The 12,939-nt window shown below is 40.0% G+C and overlaps 1 protein-coding gene and 1 pseudogene across 1 annotated transcript in view; both read left to right on the top strand.

The window, feature by feature from the left end:
- Positions 1 to 12,939, top strand: part of HCN1 (hyperpolarization activated cyclic nucleotide gated potassium channel 1) — a 308,517-nt gene that overhangs the window by 281,336 nt on the left and 14,242 nt on the right. The window lies entirely within an intron of this gene.
- LOC133375555 (BRISC and BRCA1-A complex member 2-like) lies at positions 1,674 to 2,431 on the top strand (annotated as a pseudogene).

Raw genomic sequence — 12,939 nt, 5'->3', positions numbered from 1 at the left:
CTCCAGGTGAGTGACCTCAATCTCCAGACTCTCAGCTTTCATTAAAAAAAGAATTAAGTTTCTGGCTGGTCTGGTTCACGAGATATACACCAGAACGTCAGCCGCCACCCACCCACCAATTCTGTTAAATGAGCTTGTAGCTGGCTGCTGTAACCCCACCCTTTCAGGTTTGTACCCAATAAGTGATGTTAGGCTTGTGATTTGTTGACCTTCAGGCAGTAGCTAGACCCCATTGCAAGACCAGAAAATTGTTGTTTTTCCCCCTGCTTACCTGAAAATCTCATAAATTGAGTTATATAGTGTTCAGTCTTTTTCTCTCTTGTGTACAGGAGTCAAACAAGTTTAAATTTTCTTGGGCGCTGTTTTGAAAACCTTCCCAATATGAAGCTTTAATCCAATACTCACTTTTCTGGGCATAATGCTGCAATGCTAATCCCAAATACCCAGAGTAAACCCCATTGAATTCAATAGGACTTACTTTTGAGTAGACATGGTTAGGATTGTGCTGTAAATTAATGGGACTTTGAGTGAACATAGCAAAGAATTGTGTTTGTGTTGTAAATCTTTCTCTCCCCCTCCAACCTATTTTTTAAAGGAATTAGGCAGGGCTTACTTAGGTATAACATCTTTCATTATGTAGGAAACTAATACTGATTTCATTTTTAAAAAAGGTTCTGCAATGACCAGCTAGTTTTTACAATAAACTATTATATGGGGTTTATGTATTTTTACATCTCCAGTGTGTATGTGTATATAGAGTCTTTCCAACAACCCTGTGAGGTAGGATCGTTAACTGGAAACCAAGGCAGCTCACAATAAGAAATAAATCCCTTTAAAATCCAATAACCATAAAAATAAACCATTGCAAAACAGCTTAAAGTGGCATGATTCTGAATCTTGGGTTGGATGAATTAAGTTTCTTATCACTTGAGGTTGCAGTTCTGTGCACGCTTCCCTGTTTAAGCCCCATTGAATGCATTGGGACTTGCTTCTGAGGAAACAAACAAAGGATTGCACTATAAATATCTTTACAGGCTGACAGTCATGCTTATACAGTATAACTATTTCTTCATACTATGTCCCAATAAGTATCTGATTTCACACTATGGTTTTACAGTATTATTTCCTCTCTGTTTTAAATGTACCCTTCTTCCTTGGGATGGTCATGGATCCTCTCTGTTGTTTTCACCGTGTGGGGCAGATAGGCTGAGAGATTATACGTAGCCCAAGGCTCTATGGGAGGGGTGAGTATCATTGAGTTTGTTTCACAGAACCTTTGAGCACCAGCCATCACATGGTGTCATCACATTCTCTCTCTCTCCCAAACTGCCACCAGGACTGACTTATCCATTAGGCACAGTAGGCACAGTGCCTAGGGCCCACAATACTTTTAGGGGCCCACGAAAATGTTTTAATTTCTTTTAAAATCAGAAGGAAAAAAATGAACTTTTAGGGTCAAAGAAAATCTGTTAATTTTTTTCTCACCTCAGAAAAAAATGAAATTTTTAGGGCCCACCAAAATCTATTAAATTTTGCCTAAAACAGAAAAAAAATGTTGAAGTATTTAAAGTTATATCAAAAATAATTTTTAATATTGATATTATCATGGAGGAAGGGGCCCACAAAGGCAAAAGTGCCTAGGGCCCACGAAACTCATAATGCAGCCCTGACTGCCACCTGACTTCATCTTTGAAGAGGATGCTGAATTCCTGCCTGATCCATCAGCCTTACATAACTTGGCCTTGTGGAATCCTTCAAGCCCTGAATGCCTCCTGCTTGTTGTAAAAGAACTTGTGCAACAGTATCAACCAGTTCCCGTGTAGCAGACCACGTGAGAGCTCTTGCCTCATGTTTGAATATCAAACATTACTTGAAGAACCTCAGCGCAGGGAGAACTTGCAAATTTATGCTGGCAAAAATAACAACTGGACTGGTGAATTTTCAGCTCATTTCCTTTTGAAATTGCTAGCGGACTTCAGCAACATCTCCACTTACCTTCTCAAGCATGCAAATGAAGACCCTGGAGAAGATGTTGCTCTTCTTTCAGTCAATTTTGAGGATACAGAAGGTATTCAAGTTTTCCCCAAATTGAATTTGTCTCCACAAATCAAACTCGCTCTTGGAGGATCTTCTGCCCTTCACATCCCTGCTTTTCCAGGTGGAGGCTGCCTCATTCATTATGTCCCCCAAGTATGTCAACTATTAACCAGCAAGGTTCAGTATGTTATACAGGGTTATCATAACAGAAGAGAGTATATCGACACATCACTTTGGAACTGGTGTGGTAGAATACGACATTGAGGGTTTCACAAAACTCACCTTGTTACTGATGTGGAAAGATTTTTGCTTCCTGGTTCACAGTTATTTGCCCTGGGCACAGATGTTTAGCCACTTGAAGATAAAAGTACTCAAAAGGGCAGATACCAATTAAAACAGCAGTTTAAAGTTTTTGGCTATTTTTATTCTATGATTACGTATTTTTGATGTGGCCCTCGCACTTTCAAAATCCCACCCACATCCTGAAAAAGGAGAGAGGTGTTTGTTGCAGATTAGCAACATCTCTCTTTCTGTGTGTGTGTGTGTGTGTGTATGTATGTATATATATATATATTTAACTGTCAGCTGTACCCTTTTCTGTAAAGGGAGGAAAAAGGAATTAAGCACTACTTCTATATAAAAAATAGATGATGTACTTGTACATTGTTTTTGTATTTTATGTACCCTACTCCTAATTTTCCCCTCCCTTGTTTCTAAGGTTGTTGATGTTATATTTGTACTATGTTTTACAGTTGAATCTAATACTTTCTATTTCATTATATATTTCTTCTTCTTATAATTACTTTAATTTTTTATGGTATAGATATTATAATTATTGGTATAGTTTGTTATTTTCTGTGCTGTAAACCACCCTGTGTGATGTAGTGGTTAAGGTGTTGGACTATGACCTGGGAGACCAGGATTCGAATCACCACACAGCCATCAAGTTCACTGGGTGACCTTGGGCCAGTCACTGCCTCTCAGCCTCAGAGGAAGGCAATGGTAAACCCCCTCTGAATACCACTTACCATGAAAACCCTATTCATAGGGTTGCCATAAGTCAGAATCGACTTGAAGGCAGTCCCACTGTAAAACCACCCTGTGATGAAGGGTGGCACATAAATTTAATAAATAAATAAATAAATAAAATGGTCACCCAGTAAACTTTATAGCTCATTTCCATTTTAAAAAATTAATTAAAACAATTTACATGCAGGTAAAGTTTATTAAGTAGATCCACACAATACATTTAAAGCACATTCATTAGTGAATTGAAAAGAACAATTTTAAAAGATACTTTTTTAAAGAGGGGAAGGGCTGTAGCTCAGTGGTAAGGCATATGCTATGCATGCAAAGATCCAAAATTCAATTTCTGGAAAAGACTATTGCCTGGAATCCTGGAGAGCAAATGCTAGTCTATGTCATCAGTACTGAGCTAGATGGTACTAAATGGCCTGAGCCGGTACAGGGCAGATTCCTTTGTGCCTAAAAGTGGAAAGAGACCCAAGGGCCACAGTGACTCTGAAATTTTTTTATGTATTTTATTTACAACATTTATATACCACTTTATTGTAAAAAAATCTCAAAGCAGTTTACAGAAGGAATTAGAACAATAACATTATTGGCAAAAACAGTGAAAGACAGGTATTTCAAAACATTCAAAATAATAAAACCAACAATGAGTTAAAAAGAGATAAAAACACTATAGTTTCTACATGTCTGGGTAGGCTTGCCTAAAAAAAATGTTTTAGTAGGTACAGAAAACAGTACAACAAAGGCATCTGCCTAATCTCAATAGACAGGGAGTTCCAAAGCATAGGTGCTGCCATGCTAAAGGACTGATTTCTTACAGGAGCACAGCAAGTACTATGTGGCACCCATAACATGGAAAGCACACTTTGAACTTGGCCTGGTAGCAAATCAGCAACCAGTGCAGATTTTAGAGCAGAGGTTTTATGTGCTGATAGGGTCTCACTCATGTCAGCAATTGTGCCACAGCATTCTGCATTAACTGCACCCCCCAGGTCAGGTTGTGCTGCATAGGGATTTCTGTGACCTTGGCTGACTGGCTGCCAGGTGTTTTGGTTTTTGGTTAGGAATCCTGACTAGGATGCTGAGAGTTCTGCCTTACTCATAGGAATCTTATTGTGGTTGGTATGGTATTGCATTTAGGAAATCATCACGGTCTTTTGTTTTTCTATTTGCATTTCATTTACCTTTAACCTCACTCCCTTACATCCGTAGAAGCAACATCAGTGGTTCCATGCACTCAGCTTAACCCCTTTAAACCCACTGATGATGCACCTTGTTGTTGGCATGATGGGTTGTTTCTTGCCCAATAGTGGTAAAATGGAATTCACATATTGGGAAGTGTGGCTGCAATTGGTGTTGTTCGCTGCATGTGAAGGTAGACCAAACCATGTGTGTTTTCTCTCTGTCAATTATTATTCACTGGAATTGGGTTAGCTGTCATAGTGAGTTTATAGCAGCCCACAGGGTAGACAGAAAAGAGTAGAGAATCTTCTTACTCTTATTCATGTCTCATACCTCTTTCTGAAGTGAAGGGTCAAATCTGTAAAGAGGCTTGAAGCAGCCATGTTAAAAGTTAGAGTTAGGGCATTCTAGGCAGGGGGTTGCCAAATCTGCTTGGATGTGGATATCATTGCAGAGGATCCCTAGTCAAGCCTTACCAACAGCACAATCCAAACTATATCTACTCAGAAATAAGTCCTGTTGAGTTCTATGGGGCTTAGTCCCTTAGTAAGTGTGTTTAGAATTGCAGCCTTCAGGGGCATCCATCTTTACTCCTGCATGCTCCCATCTAACATCTCCACAACACTACCCTCCTTTTTTCCTGCAATGGCCTTCTGGTGACTGGCCTAGCCTGAGGGCACTTAAACCCTTCTTGCCATAAGGAAGTAGGATAGATTAAATGTTCCCTACCCAGGCTCCATCTTTTAGCTAAGATTTCTATCTTAATTTCCAATCAGAGAAATTTTTGTTTGAACTTTATGCTCCAAGCACCTGTGGTTGATGCTTAATGTATCATGCTTAATGACATCACTAGGGCCCGCCCCTGAAATCTAAGGGTTTGGGATGGTTCTGGCATGGCAACCCTAAGAGCCACCCATTCCTATGAACTAAGTATTAACTTAGTACACATGGAATATGAAGTGGTAGAGGTAAAGGAGAGATCTAACTTTGCTCAAAGAGCATAAATGCTGTAATGCTCCAGAGTTGCCAATGAGCACTTTACATTACATTACAGGTAAGCAAAAAAGACTGCCAATCCCTTTCATAATAAATAAAAAAACAAGTAGTTGCAGTGATGAAAAACACATATTTGTCTAAGTCCACTGATAAATATAAATAAAATCACCCATAGTAATTTTAATTGCTTATGGCACTGATTCCCAAACCTTTGAACAAATGACAATGGTAGTCATGTTAGCTAATATGAGAACATCCCAAATCCATGATTATGGATCTACCTTTCTTAGTCTAACCTAAATATTACAAGTAGTGTGCAGGTTTTTGAGTTCTACAGAACTTTTCATCAGACTAAATGGCAAACAAAAAAATGGGGGAATAGATTGATTTTGGAGCCATGAATGGAGTCTATTTTCTGACTTGGGTCTTATTTCCTGTTTGGTTTTGTAGATTTTGAACATGTAAAAGTGTAAGCTCTCTGCATGGAAGTCAATGGAGCATGAGGCTCCTGAATGCACATGAGCACTTAAAATATGGGCTGGGGTTCTTGGATGTGTCATCTGCTGTCGTTTTATATAGTTTATTATATTTTGCTGTTGTTTTTTAAAAACTGGTTATACTATACAGCATTCTGAGCTACTCAGGGAAGGGAAGAGTCAGATCATGAATGATTGTAAAATAAATAAATAAATGTGAAGCACTAAGCTTCTTTTCTATCATTTTTTTTCTAGTGAAGCTTTTCCAACATATTTTATACCTCCAACAGTAAGAAACGAAAGGTGACATTTGGCCACTGTGGGGTCTATTGAATGCAGATACTCGGAGCTGTCCATGTCTCATGCTTACCCATCTTGACAGACCAGTGTTTTTCTTTTTAAAAAGATGTAATCACTTAATGCCCAGAGTGTATTGTACAATAGTTAATAACTCCCATCGAACGCCTGCGTGTGCCTGCCTTTGACGTTATAAGGCCACTCAGCAGTATAAACTGCAACACTGCAAATCTATTTTAGTACATAAAATAAGACACATTTGGGACTCTGTAACCCGAATGATCTATGTATTTTATATGCTGTGAGCCTCTCAATCAGCCACATTTGCAAAGCTAGAAACAGAAATAGCCTGTGATCTCTGGGGATCAAAATACTCCCAAAATAGTCAGGTAAGTAGGGATATCTTTTAGGTGTGTGTGTGTGCTCGTGTGCGCGTGCATGCTCACTGAGCACTTATTCATGTGCTTATCATGCTAGTTAGGTGAATTCATTAAGCTGTTGCCAGCATATCTGGAAATCTCGTCTTTTGTAATTAAACTGAGGGTGAAACATAGCAGACCACTATTTTTAAAATGTACTTTCTTATGAAATTCATAAATTAGTCCATTCCCTTTAAATCTCATTGAGGGTTTTTTTCTGGGTGTGGGTGGGTACAGAACGACCTGACAGTAGTCAGATGTGATATATCAGTGACTGACAAAATGCAGCTGTTAGGCAACCTGCCATTAAAAATAAGCCCTTCTTTCTAAAGGATGTGCAGTGTTTGGGTGGATTATTTTTTTTAAAAAAAGTGTTCAGGGCTACTTGGCCTGAGCCAATCATAAGCCTGTCTGACCAGTCCTATCTCTATTGCTGCCTGAAAGTGTGAGAGGCTGACCTCACTTGCTATCCTATTGAGAATAACAAAACCTTAATATCTCAGCCACTGTGCTACAATTTGCACAACTGTTTGAAAAGCCACATTCTCAGAAGTGGAAGTGCACTGTGCAACACAGTAAAACCATCACAGGTTTCACTTTTAATATATTTTTGTTTTGTTTTGTAGCACTTCCTATCTTTTGGTAAGCATTCTTTATTTTTTAATAGCCATTATTTTTATCTTGAAAAATAATACAGAAAATATATACATAAAAAAAAATCTCCTGGAACCTGTGCTACTATGATTTCTCATCAGACATACCAGCTCAGCTTTTAATACTTTTGACAAATGTGACATTTATTCTGGAAAGGAAAGTTGAAAAATGAAAGGGACCTAACACTGGCCAACACTTTCATTTTCAAAACGTTTAGTGAGAAGTCAAACTTACTGAGTGATTCATCTAATTTCCTGTTTCCTCTGTCCCATTCCTAAACTGAGTTCCAGTTTTGGAAAAATGGCGGGGTATAAATAAAGATAATAATGATAATAAACTGCCCTTTGTCAGTACTGTTGACTGAAGCTGATTTCTAAACTTCCTGCGGTTTGACAAACATATGCCAAGATTAGAAATGTACCTTACAGGCAGTAGATATCTAAATCGGGAGGGGGAGGGACCAACATTTTGTGTAGGAGTATGACATGTTGAAATGGTGGAAAATTAAACATAATATTGTACACCAACATTCTAAAGCAGGAGCTGGCAATGTTTTTCAACCTAAGGGTCACATTCCCTCATGGCCAACCTTTGGGGGGTGGTCACATGCCTGTGGTGGGTGGGTCAGTGGATGCGACTCTTATCTTTTGTACAGCAAACTCCAGCCCAACCATGCAGAAGGATTTCTTCATGTACCTCTGTCCATCTAGGCAAGCAAGAGACATTATTGTAGTTCAAGGGTGCTTTCCACCCAGGCAAAACAAACAAACAAACATGGAAGAGGGTATGGGACAGAGTCAGTGTGGGGTGTGGCCTGGGCAAGCAGCATGACTTGTGCAATAGAGAGGTCTGGAGAGCCAAATTTCCCCCTGGGCCTGAGGTTCCCTACCCCTGTCCTTGTCAGGCCCAGGATGAGACTCAGGAACCAGACCAGAGGTTGTAAGTAATTCGTGTTTTATTAGGGTAATGTCCAAGCAAAGACTGCGTCTTCTCATGAAGCAATACAGGGATACAGGTCCTGCGGCATTGGGAGAAAGTTGACAGAGCAAGGGGCTGCTTCCTGCCTGTTCTTTAAGAAGGGGCCAAACGGGCGCGCAACCTTTCGCTCCTCCTTAACTGCTCCTCAGGTACTGCCCGCCTTCCCCCCCTTCTCTCCTGTCTTTTCAGCTGTCTGCGTGTGCGCGGTGAGGGGGGAAGCATCGGCCCCTCCTCTTCTGAAGTTTCCGATTCCAGTATGGGGGATAGGGGAGGGGCTGATGGTAAACTGCCTGGTAAACTGTCTCGCCGCTTTTCTGCTGTGGGCAGCTCTCCCTCTTGCTCTGAGCTTCGGACAAGGGGAGGCGTGAGAATGTCCAGGGAGGATTCTGAAACTTCAAAGCTCTCAGGCTCCCCATTGCTAGGCGACCCTATCACTGGCATTTCCTCTGTTTCGTCTTCACTCCAAAGGGGAGAAGTTCCTCCCCCTCCCCTCTGCCATCCGTCTGAATCCTCTTCTGTCAACTCCCCGGGACCCCAGCTCTGCCTCTCGACAGTCCTAAAGGCAAATACATATTTTGATTTAGGAAAGCAGGACAGTACAGGAAATTAGTAGAGTTCAGTGGGCGGTATTTAACTAAATAATATTGCTAGTGCAAGTATTAGCATTAGTTCAACTGGACTTCCCCTCTCCTCATGCTGTACATCCCCTAAATCTGTTCTGTGGTTTCCCTCCAGAGCAGATTTAGGGATGGCATGGGGGGGCATGTAGTAGGAGGAGAGGGGAAAATCCCATTGTACTAGTGCTCATTCTTGCCCTAGTGTTATTATTTAGTTGAATACCAGCCAATGCCTTCCCCTGTACAGACTTGCCTGGTGACACACTCCTGTCATCTACTGAGACCCTTCTGGTTGTGTCACAGCCTATGGAAGGTCATGTTAGGGTCTTTCCTGTTGTTGTGCCCACTCTTTGAAATATTCCCCCTCCAAAAATAAAGCATATGCCCACAGTGATGCAGTTTCTGAAAAAGCAAGCTGAAAAAAAATCTTGTTTATGGAGGTCTTTATTGGCTACTGATGCCAGCTATTTGTCATAACTTTAAAAATTAAATTTTGTGTTGGCTGTTAATGCTGCTGGATATGTTGTACTGTTGTTGTTTTGAATTATTTTGATGTTATTGTAAACTGCCTGTTGAGATGTTTCCATAATAGGTGGTATATTTAAAAAAAAATCAAGAAAAGAAAGAAAATTCAGAATCCAGAAAATTCAGGATACCACATGTACGCCTATGACACAGCAGTTTCTTCTACAGGAAAGGCAGCTAAAATAGATACTAAAGATAAGCAAATATTTGCCTATAGCTTCATCTTACTAGGTTACTGAAAATACAAACTGAATTTATGGGCCTAAATGTAAATTGGAGAATATGAAGCGTAGTTCAGAGTTTGCATAATATTATTTGGAAAATCCATGTTCTCTGCCACCCCAAACAGATAATTCATAAGAACATAAGAACATAAGAAGAGCCTGCTGGATCAGGCCAGTGGCCCATCTAGTCCACCATCCTGTTCTCACAGTGGCCAACCAGGTGCCTGGGGGAAGCCCGCAAGCAGGACCCGAGTGCAAGAACACTCTCCCCTCCTGAGGCTTCCGGCAACTGGTTTTCAGAAGCATGCTGCCTCTGACTAGGGTGGCACAGCACAGCCATCACGGCTAGTAGCCATTGATAGCCCTGTCCTCCATGAATTTGTCTAATCTTCTTTTAAAGCCGTCCAAGCTGGTGGCCATTACTGCATCTTGTGGAAGCAAATTCCATAGTTTAACTATGCGCTGAGTAAAGAAGTACTTCCTTTTGTCTGTCCTGAATCTTCCAACATTCAGCTTCTTTGAATGTCCACGAGTTCTAGTATTATGAGAGAGGGAGAAGAACTTTTCTCTATCCACTTTCTCAATGCCATGCATAATTTTATACACTTCTATCATGTCTCCTCTGACCCGCCTTTTCTCTAAACTAAAAAGCCCCAAATGCTGCAACCTTTCCTCGTAAGGGAGTCGCTCCATCCCCTTGATCATTCTGGTTGCCCTCTTCTGAACCTTTTCCAACTCTATAATATCCTTTTTGAGATGAGGCGACCAGAACTGTACACAGTATTCCAAATGCGGCTGCACCATAGATTTATACAACGGCATTATGATATCGGCTGTTTTATTTTCAATACCTTTCCTAATTATCGCTAGCATGGAATTTGCCTTTTTCACAGCTGCCGCACACTGGGTCGACATTTTCATCGTGCTGTCCACTACAACCCCGAGGTCTCTCTCCTGGTCGGTCACCGCTAGTTCAGACCCCATGAGCGTATATGTGAAGTTAAGATTTTTTGCTCCAATATGCATAATTTTACACTTGTTTATATTGAATTGCATTTGCCATTTTTCCGCCCATTCACTCAGTTTGGAGAGATCTTTTTGGAGCTCTTCGCAATCCCTTTTTGTTTTAACAACCCTGAACAATTTAGTGTCGTCAGCAAACTTGGCCACTTCACTGCTCACTCCTAATTCTAGGTCATTAATGAACAAGTTGAAAAGTACAGGTCCCAATACCGATCCTTGAGGGACTCCACTTTCTACAGCCCTCCATTGGGAGAACTGTCCATTTATTCCTACTCTCTGCTTTCTGCTTCTTAACCAATTCCTTATCCACAAGAGGACCTCTCCTCTTATTCCATGACTGCTAAGCTTCCTCAGAAGTCTTTGGTGAGGTACCTTGTCAAACGCTTTTTGAAAGTCTAAGTACACTATGTCCACTGGATCACCTCTATCTATATGCTTGTTGACACTCTCAAAGAATTCTAATAGGTTACTGAGACAGGACTTTCCCTTGCAGAAGCCATGCTGGCTCTGCTTCAGCAAGACTTGTTCTTCTATGTGCTTAGTTAATCTAGCTTTAATAATACTTTCTACCAGTTTTCCAGGGACAGAAGTTAAGCTAACTGGCCTGTAATTTCCAGGATCCCCTCTGGATCCCTTTTTGAAGATTGGCGTTACATTTGCCACTTTCCAGTCCTCAGGCACGGAGGAGGACCCGAGGGACAAGTTACATATTTTAGTTAGCAGATCAGCAATTTCACATTTGAGTTCTTTGAGAACTCTCGGGTGGATGCCATCCGGGCCTGGTGATTTGTCAGTTTTTATATTGTCGATTAAGCCTAGAACTTCCTCTCTCGTTACCACTATTTGTCTCAGTTCCTCAGAATCCCGTCCTGCAAATGTTAGTTCAGGTTCAGGGATCTGCCCTATATCTTCCACTGTGAAGACAGATGCAAAGAATTCATTTAGCTTCTCTGCAATCTCCTTATCATTCTTTGGTACACCTTTGACTCCCTTATCATCCAAGGGTCCAATCGCCTCCCTAGATGGTCTTCTGCTTTGAATGTATTTATAGAATTTTTTGTTGTTGGTTTTTATGTTCTTAGCGATGTGTTCCTCAAATTCTTTTTTAGCATCCCTTATTGTCTTCTTGCATTTCTTTTGCCAGAGTTTGTGTTCTTTTTTATTTTCTTCATTCGGACAAGACTTCCATTTTCTGAAGGAAGCCTTTTTGCCTCTAAGAGCTTCCTTGACTTTGCTCGTTAACCATGCTGGCATCTTCTTGGCCCTGGCGGTACCTTTTCTGATCTGCGGTATGCACTCCAGTTGAGCTTCTAATATAGTGTTTTTAAACAACTTCCAAGCATTTTCGAGTGATGTGACCCTCTGGACTTTGTTTTTCAGCTGTCTTTTTACCAATCCCCTCATTTTTGTGAAGTTTCCTCTTTTGAAGTCAAATGTGACCGTGTTGGATTTTCTTGGCAATTGGCCAGTTACATGTATGTTTAATTTTATAGCACTGTGGTCACTGCTCCCAATCGGTTCAACAACACTTACATCTCGCACCAGGTCCCGGTCCCCACTGAGGATTAAGTCCAGGGTTGCCGTCCCTCTGGTCGGTTCCATGACCAACTGGTCTAGGGAATAGTCATTTTTTTTTTTTCAATAATTTTTATTCAGATTTTCATAAAACATACAAGACAAAATCATAAAACATTCAAAGACAAAAAACAAAATCAAAAATAGTTAAACAAAAAGAAAAAAAGAAAAAAAAAACAAAAATAAAAAATAAAGAGTAAAATATTGACTTCCCATTTGTCAAAGATCAAATCAGTTATAAGTCTATAATATATAACAATCCTGTCTCTTAAGTCATATTATAAAATCACTTTCCTCCAGTAGTTATCTTACTTAATCATCAAATCTCATAAACATTACTTTATTCTTTCCACAAAAAGTCAAAGAGAGGTTTCAATTCTTTAAGAAATATATCTATCAATTTTTTTTTCCAGATAAGCATATCGATTAATCCATCTCATTACTAATTATGATAATCTTATTGTCATAACCATAGTCAAAATAAACATTTCAATTAATCCATCACATCAGAATCTGTTAGGTTCAATAATTTCAGTAGCCATTGTTCTATTATCTCTATTAGTTCCATTTTCCATCTTCCATCTTCAGTAGTCTTGTTAAGTCCAGTAATTTCAATATCCAATCTTCCATTATCAGTATTCCATAATAATCTTGCTGTCAAAGCCATAGTCATATAGTAAGAGTCTGATGGGGATTACCTCTATCCCAAATATTTTCTTGCCATCCATTCTGAATAGGTTGCTGAAATACTGCTGTAAAATCATATCTCTGTTCTTTTTTTCAAAATACACTGGGTCATCTCTTAAAAGTTTTTCCATTGTCACATGGCTGCAGATAATTCCATAGATTTTCTCTATATTGGGCTCCATCACATCATTCCAGTCCAGAAGATTATCCATGCCAT

Source organism: Rhineura floridana, chromosome 1 (genome assembly GCF_030035675.1).
Source record: "Rhineura floridana isolate rRhiFlo1 chromosome 1, rRhiFlo1.hap2, whole genome shotgun sequence".
NCBI classification, from domain to species: domain Eukaryota; kingdom Metazoa; phylum Chordata; class Lepidosauria; order Squamata; family Rhineuridae; genus Rhineura; species Rhineura floridana.
The sequence above is the reverse complement of the archived record's forward strand: the minus strand, read 5'-3'. Positions and strand labels throughout refer to the sequence as shown.